The following is a 14,290-nucleotide window of genomic DNA, read 5'->3' on the forward strand; positions in this document are numbered from 1 at the left end:
TCATTGACAAGGTTCGTCATTATGCTCCCGATGATCAGGACGCCCTCGTCTCGTTCGACGTCGTGTCACTTGTCACAAGCGTTCCTATTCGACTCGCCACGGAAACATGTGCCGCCGCCCTTGAAGATGACCCTACACTGTCTGAAAGAACGCCCATTGACGTCCCTGACTTGAAAAGGCTTTTTCTGTTTTGCCTGGAGAACACTTACTTCGTGTTTGAAGGCGCCTTCTACAAGCAAGTGCACGGTACACCGATGGGGGCATCCGTCTCGGTTACAGCTTCAAATTTAACGATGGAATGGCTTGAAATTCGTGTACTCGCCTCTTTCAACACGCCGCCCAAGGTGTTCCTTCGTTACGTAGACGACGTGTTTTGCATAATTCAGCGAGAAAAAATCCCTTATTCCTGTCCCACTTAAATAGCATGGAAGCCTCTATTCAGTTCACGGCCGAGGTAGAAAGAGATGGCGAACTGCCCTTCCTGGACGTCCTTGTGAAACGTGACCAGCGCCGTCTGACGTTTTCTGTGTACAGAAAGAGCACGCACACCGGCAGGTACCAGCATTATGACTCGGTGCACCCGACAAACCAGAAGAGATCGGTGGTGGCCTCACTTGTCGCCAGAACCAATCGCATCTGCACAACGCCGAGTAGCAGGGCTGCTGACCTACAGCAAGTGCACCGAGATCTCTCGGCATGTGGCTACCCTAAATCTATGCTGAACTCGGTGGAACGCCAGCTGTCTCAGCCGCCAAGACCTGACCGTGTGTTGCCAAAAAAAAACGCGCCGCTATACCGTACGTGCCTGGTGTGAGCGAGGGTCTCGCCCGCGTTCTACGCCATTACGACGTCCAATAGCCCATGTTCCTACACAGAAATTGCGTCATCGGCTGGTGAATGTGAAAGACAAGCTTCAAAAAGAAAAGTTTCCTGGCGTAGTTTATCGGATCCCATGTAAAGACTGTGACAGTGTATATATCGGCGAGACAGGAAATTTTGAACAGCGGATCAAACAGCATGTCAATGACGTCAACAAGAAAAAAGTTTCTTCGAATGCCTTGGCCGAGCACGCTGAAAACTTGAGCCACCACATTGATTTCGATAACGCCACGATCTTGGAAAAGGAGAAAAAACTGTCTGCAAGACACCATTTAGAATCCATCGTGATTCAAACGACGGATCATCCTTTGAACCGAAATGATGGAACCCTCCCTCTTATCTACAGCCGCTGCAAACGTCATATTTTAAAGCCCTCATAAGCATCGCTTCACTCGTCGTCGCTTTCATTGTGAACAAGGCTCCCGTCAGGGGAGCCGAAATGTCGTTTTCAGCATTTTATTTCATGGTCAGTGTCCTGCTTTTATTCTATCATGTTAGTTCCCGACCAGACGGGTTTCCGTCAAAGCCTCGACTTCAAACGGATTGTCTGATTTAACGAAAATATGTAGTGCGTATGGGCCTTTGAAAACGCTCGAATCGCCTTTAGGCAAGACCACTATCAAAAGCAAGATCTTGGGACCTTGACCCACGGTTTCGTGCATGCACCAGGCCACGAAAGCCCTATGGTGCTACTTGAAGACGACCGGACTTCACGAGCGTTTGCGAACTTTACGAGCGCGAGTTCGTGTGTGTTCACACTAACTGTCCATTTCTTCTTCTTTTTTTTACTCTTGTACTTTCTTCTCTGTCTTATCTGTTATTGCCCCTTTCCCCCAACCCACGCGCAGGTTAGCCAACCGAGCCAAAGCTTGGTTAACCTCCTTGTCTTTCCCCTTCGTTTCTCTCTCTCTCACATCACAGTGGAAGGCATGCGATTGAGAGAGAAACCACTCACGCGGACTAATTTTTTTTATCTGCGCGTATAATTCTTAAGAGAGTAGCAAAATTCGAACCCGAAATCTATTGAAGGTCATACAGCACCCCATGAGAAACGACCGAAACGGACATTCTCAAAACCTCTGACCTTTAATAGTGTTCTTTAGTCCCATCAAATTTATACATCTATCAAACATTCGATCTCCTCGATGCCACGACTACGCATGGAAAATCATTCTTCGCAGAGCCTACTACCTCGCTAATTGAGATGTTTCTATCTCTCTCCTTTTTTTTTCTTTTTTTCAGACGGGGTCAGTCCGAGCACGAACGCCGTTCCGTACACCGTGCGCGCGAGAGGTGAGTATTGCAATTACGGCTACCGCGTCGAGTTAGCAATCGAAGTGTCGCCCCGAGTGCAAGCCACAGCGCACGCACCGCGCCATAATGGGCCACATCACGCCGCGTTCTGGCGCCGTGCGTTGCGGCGCCGGCAATACCCCCCCCCCCCCCCCTCTCTTCTCCCTTTCCCGTCCATCCCCCATCGGGGAGCTCGAGTTACGGCCGTAATTAAATTCCGCCGTGCGCCTGCCGAGCACCATGTCGGCCGCGGGGCGCTGAAACGGACCGGTTGTTCTTCCTCACAATCTTCTTCGATGCTCAACGACGCAGCTGAAGGTTTGCTGGGGCCGCTCGCCGGCTCTTGAAGGCAGTTTTGTTTGTGGCGCGCACGTGTGCTTTAGAATAAACTCACCAGGGTACGAAATAAAAACAAAACGGGCTACTTGAAACTCGTGGGTCCATCACACGCTTTGAAAGAGAAGACATTCGAGCTTCGCGCTAGGAGAGTATACGTGGAGACAAGAAAAATAAGCCTGCCAAAGTGAAAAGAAGTGTGTGGGCTTGTGTGGCAGGAAAAATGGGTGTCGCAGTGAAGGCAGATAAAAAGTTTCTAGAAATAGTGCAGTACAGGAGCAGACCAAATTGTTTATTATGAGCGCTTATTTTAGCCATACTATTCGCGCAAGCTGATGTGAGGAAATGTATGATGACTGCCTGTAAAAACTGGTCTCTTGTTCATGAAACATTACGTATGCCTGAGTAGTTCGTAAGAACTGGCGCGTCTGTGTTGATGACGGGCATACATTAAAACTCAAGGCCTGCAAATGAGAAGCTATTTGTACGCGAAAAAGGAATGTTTTGCGATGCGTCGACGCATACACACGATTTGGTGACGTTATTTTCGTTAAAGTACGGTTATACTGACGCGGTAGAGTAATAGAAAAAGAATACTTCAAGAATTTCAGCAATATCCTCGTATTAATCATTCATTATGTCAACTATAGGGGCCGAAACTTACCGTTATGGTTATCACAGCCCACCGTAATCAGCTGCAAAACACCGGTTCTTGATTAGTTGGCGAAAGCACAAACACGCTGTAAACGTGCGACCGAATATAATCGTGTGTAGAAGCAGAGTTGATCAAGGCTCTCATTTTCTGTCGGTTGTAAAGCAAAGCATAGACCCGCATGTACCTTTTCGAGCGCCATTTTCTCCTATAATCAAAGAATGGTTCGAAGAGTTAACACCGCAAGGAAACTACTCCCTCTCTAGCTTTTCGTTACTGTTGTTTGCCTTTAACAGTAAACACGTGTAGGGAATGAAATGTAACAGCAGCGTTTTTCGCGACTTCCGCAGAGCGTTCCATTCTCTGCAACCTGAAAGAAACGCGAGCGCACGTGATCACCGCGTTCTCTTAATGAGAAAATGCTGCTATTTCTTTTTGTTTTGAAAAATTCTCTTTCTGTATGCTGCTCATTTTTGAAAATTTGGTTGAAGCGCACCGAAGAACACAGAATAGCAGAAGCAGACAGGACAGCGCTTACCCCTAATCGTCTAGACCTTCTAGTCTGTGTTTTTCGGTGCGCTTCAACCAAATTTTCAAACATGAACGTCAACCGACGGGCCCAACTTGCCATCTTGCTGTATGCTGCTATTCGTTTTATTTATATTATTTGAAATAATAATATCTGAGGTTTAACGTCCCAAAACCACGATATGATTATGAGAGACGCCGTAGTGGAGGGCTCCGGAAATTTCGACCACCTGGGGTTCTTTAACGTGCACCTAAATCCAAGTACACGGGCCTCAAACATTTTCGCCTCCATCGAAAATGCAGCCGCCGCGGCCGGGATTCGATCCCGCGACCTTCGGGTCAGCAGTCGAGCGCCATAACCACTAGACCACCGTGGCAGGGCTATATTATTTGAAAGCAGGGGCCAGCAGGCGCCAAATTTTTCCAAGTCTCTGCAAGCTGTTCTTTTTTTACTACCTCCCCTTTTTTATTATCGAATGTGCCGTCATTACGCTAGAACTATCCAACTCAGTACTCTCAGCATTTCAGTTGCGCTGCTTTAATTTGCACGCTTAAGAATGACAGATTGCTTGCCTTCAGCTATCTCGCAGTGAGCGACAGAGGGCTTTCATGTGGAAGCATTTGCATCAGAAGGATAGTGGCACGCGTAGAATTCATCGTTTTGTAGTAAGTTTTCATAATGTCGATGTAAACTTTTTAGTATGTATGTATGTATGTATGTATGTATGTATGTATGTATGTATGTATGTATGTATGTATGTATGTATGTATGTATGTATGTATGTATGTATGTATGTATGTATGTATGTATGTATGTATGTATGTATGTATGCTACATAGGCTACCAACTTCTCTAGACAGGCTTAAAGGGGCCTCCATATTTACAACGCGAGGCGACACCACAGAGAAGGCACACAAGACACACGGAGCGCTGACTGACAAGTGATATTTTATTGAAACCAGCGAGCTCTTTATACCACTGGTGGCCAGTAGAAACGCACAAGACATGCGGACGGAACATTAGTGCCGGCAGAAAACAGATATGCGTCAAATTTCATTGTCAAGGTACTCGATTTCTTTTGGTGGCAGTGCTACTGAGGGTGCGCTTATACACCTATCCCGCAACCTTGCTATCACATGTGCTTCCTGTATTTCCCTTGTTAGAACTTCACGATGTTTGCCTATTACATTGAAATCTTTGTACATTGGTTCACAAGGTTCACTGTCATTCTCTTCAGATCGGCAATCTCTGCAGTGTTTGGCCACATGGCCACAAGTGGCTGCGCGTGCGACATTGTCGTGGTGCTCTTTTAGTCTTTGGTTTAAACATCGTTCGGTTTGTCCCACGTACTGTTTTTCACACGACAACGGCAGGAAATAAATGACACCTTTCTTACACTCGACAAACTGCTTGACATGCCTAACTGAATCTCCACGTGATTCACCATTCCTACAATGGACCTTTTTGCACATGCTAGACAATTTTTTGGGTGCCGAGAAGACGACTTCCACACCCGCAGGTTTTCAAATTCTTCTGAGGTTGTGCGAAACCTGTTGAAGGTAGGGCATGGCAACAACTTTTAACGCGACAGCGTTAAGGAGCTCGTATCGCAGAAATTCCGCCGTCGGCGTCGGTGTCGGCGCCGTTGGTTGTGAGCGAAAAATCATCATCTTGTCCGTGATCGAAAAATCGAAAAAGCTGCAAATAAAATAATAAAAATGCTGTCTCCGAGTGAGAATCGAACCGAGGCCGTCTGCGTGGCAAGCAGGTGTTCTACCACACACCCACTCCTCCGCTTGGAGCTGCACTGAAAGTAACTTTCATGCTTCCCAAAAAATACGCGTCCTGTATACAGGTGTCACAGTACGAGATGTAATAGCGCAGTAATATTGCGGGTACAAGCGTACATTGTCATCGGGCGTCACACCATGTCAATATCATAACGACTTGGTGGTTTAAAGACAGCCACCTATTACAAAAGGCACACACATTACTGCGCGTATTCCCGTAAGACCACGTAGTGGGTGCATCGCAACTTCGAAAACGTTTCTCGCGCATAATTGCTCCTGGTTGAAAGCACGCTACCCATTACATAAGGCACACACCGTAGTGCGCGCATTCTCTTAAACACTCGTAGTGTTCGAAGTGCGCACTAGGGGCAGGATATCGCTATCGCGTTCAACTCTTACAGGCGAAGCTTAAGTGTCCCCCAATTTTTTTTCTTTCTATTTGTGCGACTGACTCGCTGACATCTCGAGTTATAAGGTTATGTTTGAGTTTCTGTGTAACAGCGACCATAAGCTCGGTAGGGTAGCCAGCTTTCGTGAGGCGACTGATTTGTTCCTTAAAGGGGCCCTGCAACACCTTTCTTAGTTATATTGGAATAGTCTCATTATTGACGTATGACTCTTCACGAGTCATATGCCGCAAAAATTTTTCGAATCCGTCAAGTCTAAGTGGTGTTACCAAATTATAGAGATCACGTTCCGCAGCTTTCTCCCTCAACTCAACGCCGCGAGCGCGCGGAGAGCTAGGCAGCGACTCGAGGGAGGGAGCGCAGACGAGCGAGGCTCCGCCCAAGAGCGCCGGCGGAAATTTTTTCTTCATTTTTTTCTCTCTGACGTCTGGGCGCAACCACGTGGTCTGTGCCGCCACTTCCGGTCGGCTTGCGTCGTTCTCGTCGAGCGGAGCCGATGTGTATCGCGCGTGCTTGAAAACTGCGCGTCGGTTTGGTAATGTTGGGTGTGCACCTCGAACGCCGTAGTGTTTTCATCGCTCTGCCAACTATGGAAGCAAACCTGCGCGCTCGTTTGGAACGAGAGACAGCTGAGATCGGTTTCGGTCCATACTCCGATACACCGCCTCGTAAGACGGCTCTGGCAGACGACCCCGAAGCGCCGCCATTACCGGACGCCAGCATTGTTATCGGAGACATGCTGCACGGCTGCCTCGGTCGGTCGTGAGAACGTGCCGACGATGCAGTTCCCAGCTGACGAGGCAACACTCGAACGGCTGCCACTCTCAACGGCAACCGGCGATGGTCAAAAGCACAGAAATATTCACGTTTTCGGCACTGCGCATGGCGAAGAAAACGGAACCACGCAACTACGAGCAGACGAGCTGTCGGTGAGACCGGAAGTGCTAATATTAATGTTTGTTCGGTGTTTTTAACGCTATAACAGAATATAAACATACATATTATCTACTTATTGAACTCAAAATCAACAACGAAAGTAATAATGAGGGTGTTATCGTGATTATACATCAGCCAATGGTGGAACTGCCGACAATCGCGTCATATTTTGCGGACTAATACATCATTTGTCGAGAGAAGAGGGAGCGATTTTCAGCTGACTTTGAGAATTTATTGTAAATTCCAGGCCGTGCGCATCGCTATAATATTTGGCTCGCGTGTTCTCGGGAGCCTCGACTACCGATCGGCAGCGCTTTTTGAGCATGCTCGAAAAGTGTTGCAGGGCCCCTTTAAGGCTTCGTTTCATGGTGTGTTCGCAACACTTATTTAAAGCATTATTAAAAACAGAATGAATAATGGCTCTTTTAACAACTTTAGAATGGGCTGAAGCGTACGAGAGGATGGGCTTTTGAGCTCAGGGCTCGTAAGACCAGCACACATGAGAGGGCGTGAAGGTCCAAAAACCTAATGGTATCATGAACTGGTATTTCATGGGCTAAAACCAAGGGTTCAAGGTGCTCAAGAAAGATGGGGTGAACATTTAAAACCGTTGCTCAAATTTGAGGTTGTCACAGTGTAAAAATACAGAATAATCGTCAACAAACCTGAAAGTGCGACACACATCTAGTTTATCTAAATGGCCTTGCAACCTTTTGTCACGCATGGCCAGAAGCATATCGCTCAGGGTCGTGGCTGAACACGAGCCGATACATGTACCACCTTTTTGGGTGTATACTTCCCCCTCCCATTCTACACACGTGGAAGAAAGATAAAATTCTAAAGAATCAAGGAAAGGGCCTGCAGAAATTCGACATTGTGGGAGGCTACGATGCTATGCTTATCTATGTGGTCGCTGAGTGCCGACATTATTTCAGCCTGGGGAATTGTGTAATACAGATCTTTGACGTCGATTGAAAACCCGTAGAGCCCCTTATTGTGGTTCTGATTTATGAACGTGATCACTTCTTCAGAATTTTTTTATTCTAAATGGGTCATCAATTGTCAAAACACTTAGATTATGTTGGCTGTACTTGACAAAGTACGCGAACGTCTAGCATTTCGCCTTCATCGAAATGCGACCGCCACGGCCGGGATCGAACCCGCGTCTCTCTGGTCAACAGCCGAGCACCGTAAGTATACTGAGCCACCGAGGCGCCTAAGCTTTGAAGCAGAGAATGTAAGACAAATTGTAGAGTGACGTTAAATACAATTAACAACGATTTGCAAAATTATATTTATGTTAAAGCCAATATCGCAATATTAGAGTGGGGGCCGACGTGTGATGAAGTAATAGCTGTTGTGTAGAGTGTAGAACTAATTAGGGGCTTAGCGTGAATCCCGAGAAATGCGCCTAAATAAGTAGTGGTGAAATTAGTGATGCAGAACTATCGGTAAATTTCCTTTCGATATCATCGATACTTTTTTTCTTAAACTATCGATAGCATGGGCAAAATATCGATTGTGCTACTATCGACAAACTATCGATAGTGCAATCGGTAATACCACCGTTAATATTACTAGCGATATTACTGCCACGCGCGTTTATTGCTTTGTTTTGATCTATTCGGGTTTCACCCAGAAAGACTGTTAGCAACGTTTGACAAAGACCCCGCCGTAATGTTTGCGAAACTTCACGATTGTTTGAGATCATTCTGTTAAGATTACGCGCCGTACGCGAATAGTCAAGTTTATTCGAGAGCTTACGCGAGCACCAGCGATAACGCTAGAAGGTTCGATGACTGACGTATAAAAGACGACGCGTTACACCGATGATCAAATTACTCGACGGCCTACGACTGTTTTCGCCGCTGTCAGTGCGCAGCGTGCATTGCTTGCATTTTCAGTTTTGGTTTTCTGGGCCCAAGTTCGACCAAATAAAGAGCTCCGTATTTGACAGTCTTCCGGCAGTATTCTTCACCGTCACAACCACGTGACGATACTATCGACGGTGGTGTGAATAATGATGCTGTTGCTGGGCTGCCATATTGCCAAAATATTTGCGATAGCCTACTATCAGCTTCGCTCAATTTATGAACAATTTGTGGCGACAGAAATAAATTACTTCCGCGGTGAAAATGGCGGAATATGTCCATCAATAAATTCATATTCCAAAGCAACCAGTTACACCTTACAAATAACAAACTTAGTTCTCGATATTTCTTTTATATTGAAATCATAAAATTCAATATAAATATGAAGTCACGCAGTTCCACCACATGTAACGGCTTCCTTTCCGCTACAGCAGAACAGTTTGACTTTATGATCATGTGTCAGAAAGCACTGTGGTGAAGAACACAAGCATGTCAATTTTCTTGCCCTTCAGCCTGCTCCTCCGGCTTGACTATGTTCCACGGGTGCGGGGAACCAAGTTTATTCTGCAATGAGTTAACGCTGTTGATTTTATACTATCGATAGAACAATCGAATTTACTATCAATAGCGTTATCGATAGTATTTCTTACCATCGATAGTGCAATAGTGACTCAGCTATCGATAGTATTGATAGTACCATCGATAGTTCTGCATTACTAGGTGAAATACATCCATGCATCAATTAGCAATTTATGTTATGTAACACGGCCAGTAGCAGCAATCGGCTAAATGACGGAATAAAGCCGCCGCCGGCAGCTCCTACGAGAGTGAAGACGGGCCTTTGTATGAAGAGAGAGGACGCTTTAGAAAGTCACCACCTCGCGCTCCTCTTGTGAACTCTAAGGGCCCAGCACGACTATAAAATTTGACCTAGCAGTTCACAGCAGTGCTTCCTATGCGTAGGATGTGTTTTTTCACCAAGCTCACGGGGTGGTTCAGGACGCAGCTAAGTAGCGAAGTAGTCAGTGAAGCAAGAAATATGCCTCACTGTTACATTGGGCGATAATCGAAATAGTAGATATTCTTAAACTTCGTTGTAGCGCGGTAAAAGACATGGACACCAGAAACACACGTACGACGACACACAACGCTACAACGAAGTTTAAAAAATGACCAACTACTAACACGCCCACACAACCCTTATTGAGTAGATATTTCCTTCTCCTTTCTTTTATTTAACTTTCACATGGAGAAAGGAAGACATGAGCTTAATTTTACCTGACCGCCACAAGCGTCTAAGAGTAAAATGACAATCGTGGCTTTTGCATGCTTAAGTTGTTCATCAAAGGAAACGCTAATTCAACGATCGGTTAATATTTACCTCGCAGCATAATATAGTTTCTGAAGTCAGTGCCTCCTTCTTTTAATATACTTTTATTGTGACAACAACACAAAATCGGATATCGGCTGTGCTTTTGCGTCTTTTCCTTTTACGCTTACAACTGCGACGGCCGTCTTCATCAGGACGCGCCTCTTGAATCTCAGCCGCACTCTTGAGCTTAAGACAATCAAGACGCGGTAAAACGGCTTATATAGCACGGTATTTTGACGCAAGAGATGCTAATGAGTGTCTCTTGGTTCCGCATAATCAAATTAATAAACCATGCCCGAGTAACCGTGAAAGAGCCCGGGCGAAGGTCCGCACACCTGTCAGTAATTCGTGGTCATGGTAAGCATAATTCAAGAGAAACAACGCGACTTCTTGAAACGGTGGAAAAACGAACGAAAACGACTGGGATTTAATTTTTTTTTATCGCCGTCTTGAGAAGTCGCAATGTTTGGCTTGAAATTATGCAGGATCAACAAGCCCAAACTCTGAGGTTACACGGCAAACGGTAGGCTGTCGAAAAGCGTGACGACGACAAACAACGCTCTCGTGGGGCGCGAGTAATCATAGGAATTCCTGCTCGAGTGCATGATAATCAACTATTTCATTACAGATACTTATAGCAACCATGATGTTGTAACACTGTTGCGTACGGACCTGTGTAAGGTGCTCCACCGCGTACAGCAAAACTTCGCTGGCCATTGTTACTGGGATTTGAGTTCAATCTGCCGTGCATCAATGTGGACTTGAAAGCCGGGCGCGCTTACCGCTGCGCTATTGCACGACATTCCCGTCTGGTAATTTGCGGGAGGTTCTGCCTTACACAGAGACCCTAAAAATGGCGACGTCTGTGAAGGAACTTAGCAGTCCGCCAGAGACGTTACTGTAGCGAGCACCACGCCGTGGGCTGAGCGGATATAATTTTCTTGAGAAAATTGCCGTGTCCCCGGTGAAAGCAAGCTGAGTGAGCGAGTTGTGCACTCTTTCCCATCTGTCACATCGTCAAAGGAATACAGACTTTTTCTACGGCTAAAACTGAATTAACGGAACTATATCAATGCTTGAAAGTGATTTTACTTCAGATTTATCCAAAAATGCTGGTTTATGGTTATGCCAGAAGGCGACGGTATTTTGAAGCGTCCCTAATTCGCTCGAATATGCCGCACGATCATGATCGCCAATGGGCTGACCTTGCAGCTGCATAGCTGGAATGTCTCTGCTCACAGCCGCAGATGGTCGACGCCTGTGTGTCCTTCGTAAAAAGAAAGATAGGGAACCTAATAAGGCAAAGTCTGGCAGGGTACTGGAAACGTATGAAAGCAGGAGCCAGGGAGGAAAATAATAATAGAAGAATCAAGAGCCCTGCAAACATACGCATGCGCGACCCCATAAGGGGCTATTACGGGCGGCCACCCATCGCTCTTCGCTGCAAGCTTAGTTCATTTTCGCCGGTTACGTTTTTAGATAGCTGTTTCTCTCCTCCGAAGGTTGTTGATGACGAAGCTTTTGTGGACTCCGTTACGGGTAATGACAGACTCCTGGCTTTGCTGCTGAAGCGGCAGTCGTTGTTTCAGACCTCAGTCGTTGACGTAATCACTTCATATAGCAGGGAAGTAAACAGGGTTCCCCTCGGCTCAGGAAGGAAATACCAATAGAATACGCATACCCGTCGACCAACTGCTGTTTCTTTCAAAAAACAAAAGACCCAGCGATGACCTGAATTAGAAGACGACCACCATGACAGACATAATATTTCATAGCATATGACGTCGCATGATTTCGAGTGTGATATATTCTGGCACGTTACAAACATTGATATTGTCTATAGCGGAGAGTCCTATGAGGCAATCTCCTGCTTTTGGTTACGCAATATGCGAGGGTGAATAAGCCGGTCAGTTGCTTCGCAACTCGGACAGCCCGAGTGCTTGTGCGGTTGTACACGACATATTTTTTCTGTCGAAAATGCTCAATAATTTTTGCAGAATAGCGAGCTCTCATACGCCGGCAAGCTTCCCTTGTAAACATGCGGAACACAAGGTATACACCAACTGCGCTAGATATGTCTTATTGGGCGAAATGATTGCCAGCTAACTACACAGCAAATATCTACAAATGCGTGTGTGCCATATTGACAAGAGTTTCCAGCTTCTAACCGCACTTTCCCCGCATACATGTGCTGCTGTGCACTCTCTAGGTCTCTTGTTATTTCGCCTTACGCCTTATAAATGGCAGAGAGTTGCAAGATACATATTCCGGCTACCGTCGTTCTCACGCACAGCTATCATTTTCCTCCAGCAGGCGGAGCGCTCCGAAGTTGGAGAAACCTGCGGAAGCCTGAAGCACATAGAACCGCTGAATATTTTACTTGTTTGGAGTGCACACCACTCCAGGAATTGCGCCGCTTTCCCACTTGCGCCTGCATGATTCACGTAGCTACTCTAAACGAAGTCAAATAAGTGTTGCTCTGCAAAAAATTGTAAGCCACTCTCATACGAAGCATTCATATTTTATGTGCCCGAGTATAGCCGGTGCGCTGTTCATTGTATGGTAAGTTATGACGAACATACGTTTTTTTTAATCTAACGGATATAAGCGTCTTTGATATGCAGACACAAAGCACCAAGTGCTACGAAATGACTTTATTTCTGGATATTCAGCGCTAACGTTATGCACTGGAGAAATTTTCATGGCTTAGTTCCAAACTACGCAAAATGCTTGCGTACTCAGACACCATAGAGACTTTGAAGCTATAAACGTGCCGTGAATTTTGCATAGCGTCCGTGCCAAAGTGCAGGGCCCAAATCTACTGAACGCATTTCGCTGGGAAAAAACACGGAAAATTGAATAAAGAAAGAAAACAGAAGGTGCGATGTGGGTAGAGGGCACCCACTTCCTTTTCGATTCGGAATCCTCTTACGAACTGCCTGCACAAAACGTACGTTTCATAAGGAAGCGTGGCTTTCGAACTGAGCGAAGTGACTTCTTTTTATTTTCATGCATCAGGAAATGTCACCTCTGTCTGCTGTCCCGGCATCGCTTCGCTCGACGGGAGTGGAAGTCTCGCACAAACAAAAAAAAATAAATAAGGCGGGGGAGCATAGTAAAGGCGACGTTACGGTCGCGAAGCACGCACAGTCAACATTCGCTTTCTTCGTAAGACACCTGGAACAGAGTTTCTTTTTTTTTTTATGACGATTGACGCTGTTAGATTTCACTGAATGGCTATCTAAGGCAAACAGCGATGTCGACTTATCCAGAGTGAAGTATTTCTCTGTAGCTCTGACAGTTTGAAAAGCCGGCTGCTCGATATGGTGTATTTGGACGACGGGGCCACATAAGTCACTTAGTCACTGGATGACGGCGTCGTGGCTGCGCCGCAGCCGGTCGCGCTGTGGCGCGAATACGTTGACTCGGTGGCACTGAGCCGTGTAGAAGTACAATGCCAGACTAGTTAACGCAAAGCTATCAATGTGTGTGCAATAAAGAAAATGCGGATATAAAAACCGCTTGACGGCGCGGTCATCCCCAAATTAACTTTCAGAAGAGCCCTTTATTGCAGAAAACGCCGATAGTCAGTAAGTGCATCAGAACATAATGCTCTCAGAATTACTGTCAGGAAGAACTTGCCTTTGGACAACGCGCACTGTTATATTGAATTCTTTTGATATTTTGCTTTTCAAATAACTAAACACGTGTCCAAACAGATAACGCAGTGCCCTCGCGCCTCTCGACTGTGCAAAGACTCTCTATGCCCTGTTGGTCTCTGCACCTCTGCATAGCAAAGCCCAGTATTTCGCGTCACGGAAATGTGGATAAAGGATAAGCTTAGCCGGAAAACATCATTTGCTTGGCAACACAATGCACTTTCAATGTTTACGGTGTCCACACAACTAACCAAAACGTAGTTACTATACTAGTGACGTGAAAAGTATGCGCGGCGCTCGGACGGCAAAAAATACGCAGCCTGCTGTGCGCGAGTATATACGACTAGCGCAGTGTTGTCTCGTAATGCTTCGCCCGCTGCAGACACTAGATGTCCGGGTATTAATCTTTCTGGTGATCCAAACTCGCGCACTTTTAATTTCTGTCACCGACCACGCGTGGTCGCGCAGAACGCCAGAAAATTAAGCATGCAAACCCCATTAATGTGACTGGCCTCCAGGATTCTCCGCCTATCGAACGAACAGTCTCTCCTTTTTCCGCCTTCTTC

At 46.1% G+C, this 14,290-nt stretch overlaps 1 protein-coding gene across 2 annotated transcripts in view; it reads left to right on the forward strand.

The window, feature by feature from the left end:
• The window catches only part of LOC119400835 (uncharacterized), a 210,695-nt gene that overhangs the window by 86,559 nt on the left and 109,846 nt on the right, over positions 1-14,290 (forward strand). For both annotated transcript variants that reach the window (XM_037667758.2, XM_049417327.1), the window contains exon 2: positions 2,122-2,172. The gene's annotated coding sequence lies outside the window, so the exon portion shown is untranslated. The remainder of the gene's footprint in view (positions 1-2,121; positions 2,173-14,290) is intronic.

The sequence above is a fragment of the Rhipicephalus sanguineus genome, chromosome 1 (genome assembly GCF_013339695.2).
Source record: "Rhipicephalus sanguineus isolate Rsan-2018 chromosome 1, BIME_Rsan_1.4, whole genome shotgun sequence".
In the NCBI taxonomy this organism is placed as follows: Eukaryota; Metazoa; Arthropoda; class Arachnida; order Ixodida; family Ixodidae; genus Rhipicephalus; species Rhipicephalus sanguineus.